The sequence below is a fragment of the Pleurodeles waltl genome, chromosome 6 (assembly GCF_031143425.1).
Source record: "Pleurodeles waltl isolate 20211129_DDA chromosome 6, aPleWal1.hap1.20221129, whole genome shotgun sequence".
In the NCBI taxonomy this organism is placed as follows: Eukaryota; Metazoa; Chordata; class Amphibia; order Caudata; family Salamandridae; genus Pleurodeles; species Pleurodeles waltl.
The window spans coordinates 1,561,622,707-1,561,629,677 of record NC_090445.1 but is presented as its reverse complement, the minus strand read 5'-3'; positions in this window follow the sequence as shown (position 1 = coordinate 1,561,629,677).

Sequence of the window (6,971 nt, the reverse complement as noted above, 5' to 3'; positions counted from 1 at the left end):
CAATTAGCTCACTTTCAGAGCCTCCATTGTCCGCACCTGCAAGTCGACCTTGAAGTAAAGAGAAAATATGCCAGGCTGGCACGAAATTTTAAGATAAGCATGTGAACAGTTTCTGTGGAAAAGTACAGCTTCAAGCAAAAATACACGTTTATTAGCACAGTGGAAAAATACGAGCATCTAAACCGTGAGACCAGGCTACTAGGCCAAAGCCTCCGCTAAAGTAATGCTAAGCTAAAGCAATTCAAACAAGCAAATCGTAGCACACGTTTATGATTATGTCGGATTAGTGCAATTCTAATACACCACGTTATATAAAGCACGCGTATAAATGATGGCAAACTACTCTGAGGGCACATTTTGTCCCCGTACAATCTTTATTAGTTCGGTTAATGTCACACATGATTATTTCAGCACTACGTTTATGCGTTAATAAATGTAAGACCTTCATTTTCTGCTTCATCAATCCCTCCTCTGATGACTACTTGTCATCACACAAATTAAGCCCACAAATTTTATTCCATTAAAATTCTGTCAGTTCCCTTTTCCTTTTAGTTCCCCTAGTTTGCGCTTTGTATTCTTCTGCCATTCTTTTAATAATTTTCTCTTCTTTTCTTCTTTTAATTCTTTCCATAATCATTATTATTCCCCTTTTTATTCCCCAAATTCCAAACACACAAATTATTACTATTAATATTCCTTCTATTATTTTCAATAATATTCCATTCCAAATTCCCCCAATCCAATGTCCCACTGAAGCAAGTCCCTTTCCAACCTTCTCCCACACTCCTGGTTCTTTCAATTCCTTCAAATCTGCACTTTCTTTTGTTAGATTAGCAAGCATAGTTTTAATTTTCACACTATTGTCGGGTATATAGGTACAACAGTGACGTGCACCAAGCATTTTGCAAACACCTCCATCCTTTGCTAAAAGAATGTCTAAAGCAAGCCTATTTTGAAGAGTCATGGCTCTTTCCGCTGCAAGTTCAGCATCTATCAGGATTATAGCACCTGAAAACTTTGTCAACATGTTATCCACTATAGTAGACAACTTTCTTATCTTGATGGAATTCAGCACAACTCCCAATGAAGGAATCATGGCTCCAAATATATCACCTACCACAGCAGCTGCGGTCTCTCTTTTCTGGATACGATGGGATCCAGATGTCTTTTGAATCATCGATACGTCATCCAGCTGATAAACCTTTGGGAATACTATACCCAAATAACATCTCCCCCACCATCCCTTTGGAAGACGATAATAGGCATTATACCCACAAATGTAATATACACCTGGAATAACAGGGTCAAGTCCGTTCATCATGAATGTCCATTTGGCCTTAAAAATAAACGTATGTTTACATTCACTCGCTCCTACAAAAATATTGTCATAATAAGATTCACCTCGATATATACAAAATTTCCCTACATGCCAAGCATCTAAAGCTATTTTCCCTTGTGTCTTTATAGCAGCAAAATCATAGTTATCTACTGAAGTCCTCTTATGTAGCTCTTTTTCTAATTTCGCCTTCATTTGCGCCCTTCTATCATTTGTGCGATCTAAAAAGCTTATTTCTACAGCAGAAACTGAGCAAGTAAGGTTCTCCCTATGAGCATGAGCCGTTTCAAAAGGTTGCATTGGCTCGAAAAATTCCCTCATTATTTTAGCATCCCAATCTTTAGCAGTCTGGCTTAGCTGTGCTATTATAGGAACATAAGCAAAGGTAACATCATAATTCGAGTAAAAATACTGTATGTTAGTTTGACCATAAAACCTAGACATTACTATACTACATGTAATCCCATATGTAAGAGGCATGTGGTGATAAGTTACCCCTTCCTTTACTGATGTCGGTATCTGTGTACACACATAACAATCTTTCGCATCCATAGTCTCAACATATTCTGTTAGCAAGCGATAGAAAACGTTATACGAAAGCTCTTTCTTATCGTGCAAGAGCCTCTCATCCAATGCTAGTCTTTTCAATGGGGTTAGTTCAGTGACAGTAACAGGAGCAAAAGTAGAAGCCTCAATATTCTCATTCTCACCCTTTCCATGCATTCCAAGCACAATTGCCATTATTATTAGTACACATGTAATTACCAAGCCTATACACACATATTTACAATATTTCTTTCTATTATTTTGCATAGCGTACCTAGTCATGATCTGTATAGAATCAGAGAGCTAGAAGCACCTATAAATGAAACTATTTAGCAATTCAGTTACAAAGCTGAACGAGCGCAATGTTCACACCGTCTTCTTCAAGAGGCCAGTCACTTATCGGTTAGCAGCATTTGTCTCAATTCGGTTTAGCTATGTGACGTTATATTGTAGCAAGCAATATCATCTACTATTTCTTCAATCGACAGAGTCTATAAAACTTTTCTTTTCTATTGGTATCTCTTCTTCTTCTTCGTTCTCGATGCTTAGAGATACAAACTCGTCAGTCCAATCATCATTGACTGCATATGCCCATTCAGGACCAGAATATCTCCTGTTTGGTATCCTTTTCCTTTTCAATTTAGCTTCTCTTTTCAACTCTGCTTCGCTGGTACTTTCCTCTTTTGTCAAGTCTTTTTCTTCACTTGACGATTGTTCCACAACAGTCACTTCCTTTCTTTTCTCTTTTACTTTCGGCCTTCCTCCTTCGTTCAAACTTTCTTTACCCCTTTCTTTTATTGGTGAGATACTTAGTCTCCTCTTTGCACCATGTCCATTTGATGGACCTGCGACCTTTTCTGTAGAGGTTTGAACTTTTTCGTTCTGCTCTGCCTTGTCCCCTCCTTCAGGGGAATCGATCACGTTCTCTTTTTCTTTTTCTGTATCGTCTGCTTCTGGGAAAGCCCTCCTCTGATCAGGCTCTCCTGCCTTTTCACCTTCTTCGAGCCCTTCGTCACCGTTATTTTCTTCAGGCTCTTTATCACTTTCAGCTGCTTCAGGCTCCTTGTCACCTTCAGCTGCTTCAGGCTTTTTGCTACCCTCAGCTGCTTCAGGTTGTTTGTCACCTTCAGCTTCTGCGTCGCTGTCTGAACTTTCTCCTTGGTCTCCCCCAAGCGAGTTGGTCTCTTCGTCCTCAGAGAATATCTCTCTCTCTCCCGCTTCTGCCTGTTCGCTTTCGGCTCTCTTTTGCTCTGCCTCAGCGCTCAGCACTGCTTTGTCAGGCACTGGTAGTTTCAGCGCTCCAACTTCCTCATCTGTGGGACACAACACCTTCTTTGTGTGACTGGCGTGAATCCAGTTGGGAACCCCCGCACACTTCACAGCGGTAGTTGTCGTCAGGATCACTTGGAAAGGGCCTTTCCAACGGGGTTCCAGACACGACTTTCTCACGTGCTTCTTTACCACGACCCAATCACCTGCTTTCAGTGCGTGTCCTGGACCTTGGATCGGTGGCAAGGTGGTCGCTTCCACCTGGTGAGAAAAAGAGCGAACCACGTCAGCCAGTCCTTTGCAGTAGTCTAACACCATATCATCTGTAATATTCAAAAGCGCGTTTGCGGGAACTGCAGGAAGTCTCATAGCCCTGCCCATGAGAATTTCATGCGGAGACAATCCAGTCTTTCTATCAGGAGTGTTTCTCATTGACATTAGCACTAAGGGCAATGCGTCAGGCCATTTTAAATTTGTCGATGCACATATTTTTGCCATTCTCGATTTCAGCGTACCATTCATCTGCTCCACCAGTCCTGATGCTTCAGGGCGATAGCTACAGTGCAGCTTTTGCTCAATGTTCAGCGCTTCGCAAAGTAACTTTATCACCTCGTTATTGAAGTGACTTCCCCTATCTGATTCTAAAGAGATCGGGAATCCGAAACGTGGTATTAATTCTCTCAACAATAGCTTTGCAACTGTAAGGCTGTCATTTCTACGTGTGGGGTATGCCTCTATCCAATGACTAAAAATGCACACAACCACCAACACATACTTTAGACCTCCATGCACAGGCATCTCAATGAAGTCCATCTGCATACGACTAAAAGGACCGCTTGCCCTACCAATGTGACTCGCGTTCACAACTGTTCCCTTCCCTGGGCTCATCTGCTGGCAAGTGACACATCGATGGCAAACTGCTTCCGCAGCTTGACGAAATCTGGGGTTAAACCAATCAGTTTTGAACAATCTTATCATGGCATCTCTCCCTAGGTGAGCTTGCCCATGATAGAACCGCGCAAGCTGTGATAAGAGACTATTTGGCAAAACAAATTTTCCCTCATGTGAAACCCATAACTCGTCTTGTCTCTTTATACATTGTGATTTAATCCAGGAATCTCTTTCATCCTCCCTGACATCATTTTGTAATGCTTTTAGTTCCTCTATTGTATCTACGATCTTCAAGGCAAATGCTTCAGCTGGTTCTAGTTCTGGCTCACTTATCGAATTCCATTCATCTCTGAGTAATATACAGTTCAAGGCACAAAATCTTGCGACTTGATCCGCATATGCATTTCCCAGAGAAACATAGTCCTGTCCTTTCGTGTGAGCACTGCACTTTACCACTGCAACTTCAGCTGGCGCTTGAATGGCATGTAACAATTCCCTTATTCTTTCCCCGTTTTTCACTGGGGATCCTGAAGAAGTCAGGAAACCTCTCTGTGACCATAGTTGTCCAAAGTCATGCACAATCCCAAACCCATATTGACTATCAGTGTAAATGGTGACTTTCATCAATGCAGACAGTTGACATGCTCTGGTAAGGGCTACAAGTTCTGCTACTTGTGCAGAATAAACTCCTTGGAGCCATCCCGCTTCCAAGACCCCTGTTACAGTACATACAGCGTATCCTGCTTTCAAAATCCCCATCCCGTCTCTTAGACATGAACCATCAACAAAAAGAATTTGGTCATTTTCATCAAGTTTAGTATCCTTGATGTCCGGTCGAGGTTTTGTGCAAAATTCAGTTACCTGAAGGCAGTCATGCTCGACGTCTTCAGCGTTCTCAATTTCAGCATTTTCTCCAGGAAGCAAGGTAGCTGGATTCAACGTAGTGCACCTTTTCAGCTGCACATTCGGTGAGCCCAGAATTATCGTTTCATACCTTGTGAGTCTTGCTCCAGTCATGTGCTGCGTTCGGGAGCGGGTCAAAAGTATCTCGACTGAGTGAGGGACCATAACTGTTACTGGGTGTCCCATCACTATTCCTTCACTCTGAGTGAGGCTGATACCAACTGCTGCTACGGCGCGCAAACACCCTGGAAGTGCTGCTGCGACCGGATCCAAAGTAGCTGAAAAATACGCTACTGGTCGGTTTACGCCACCATGGGCTTGAGTCAAGACAGACAGAGAACATGCATCACGTTCATGACAAAACAATGTGAAAGGCTTTGTGTAATCAGGCATACCTAAAGCTGGAGCCCTGCACATGCACTCTTTCAATTCGACAAAAGCATCCATCTCATCTCCTTTCAGCTCAATTTGATCCAAGGCATCCTTCTGGGTCAGTTTCAGTAAAGGCTTTGCTAGAGTCGAGAAGTTGGGAATCCACTGGCGACAGTAGCCCACCATTCCCAAAAACTTCCTCACCTCCTTTCTCGTCTTGGGCGGACTCATCTGAAGTACACTTGTTATTCTTTCCTTCATTATTCTTCGTGATCCCTTCTCTATCTGGTGACCCAAGTATTTCACTTTCTCCTGACAGAACTGCAATTTGGAAGGAGACACCTTATGACCATTCCTTCCCAAATGATTCAACAGCGCAATGGTATCGGCTGTGCAGCCACTTTCTGTCTTTGATGCAACCAGTAAGTCATCAATGTACTGTACTAGGGTTGACTCGAATGGCAACTCTAACTCTTCCAAGTCTTTCTTTAGAATCTGATTGAATATCGACGGTGACTCAGAAAACCCTTGAGGAATTCGACACCAACTGTACACTCTGTCTAGGAATTTGAAACAAAAGAGGAATTGGCTGTCCTCATGAAGAGGCACAGAAAAGAATGCTTGTGACAAATCGATGACCGAGAACCATTCGGCATCGCAAGGAATTTGAAACATTATCACAGCTGGATTCGGTACGACAGGGCAGCACTTGACTATGATGTCATTTATTTTTCTCAAGTCCTGCACAAGTCGGACCTTTCCACTCGGCTTTATTAGTCCCATTATTGGTGAATTACATGGACTGCTTAACACTTCTTTCAGTACCCCCTGTTTTACAAATTCGTCAATAAGTTGAGCAACTTTCATGAGGGTATCTTGTGGCATGTGGTATTGTGGGGTCTGGGGAAAGATTGCATTGGGCTTTACAGCCACTTTCACTGGTTCCACTCCTTTCATCAATCCCACCTCTTTCCCTGTCATATCCCACACTTCCCTACCGACTGTTTCCCGTAATTCGGCTGGAATATCTTCTTCAGTTATCATCGGGAAAAGACAAATCAGAGGATATTCTTCATCTACCGTTTCCACCTCATCCCCCTCTACACTGTCCTCTTCTTCCCCATCACTGCTCGTCTGGATTGTTATTCCTTCGTTCGAACACATGATCGAACAACCCAATTTGCACAATAGGTCTCTCCCTAACAGTGCTATTGGGCTTGAGTCACATATCACAAACTGATGCACCCCTTGATAGTTACAGATGCTGACTGGTACCGGATCTGTAATTGGGTTCGTCAGATGTCTGTTTGCTACTCCCACCACTTGAACTGTCCTCCCTGAGAGTGGCAAATTTGGTACTTCACTGCTCTTAACTGTTGAACGGGTAGCTCCCGTGTCAACCAAGAACGAGACACGATGACCCATTACTCTTCCTTCTACGTACGGACCCCTTTGATCAACTTCCAAGGATGCCGCAAGCACACAATCTCCTTCTTCTCCTGAACTCTCACTCTCCCATACGTTGTTTATTCCACTCTCACTGTGTAATGGGAACTGTTGTACGGTGCCATTTGTGCTCATTACCTGACCCGAGACCTGTGGAGGAACCATCACTTGCTGCTGACTCATTGGTGCCAAGGGTATTTGCATTTGC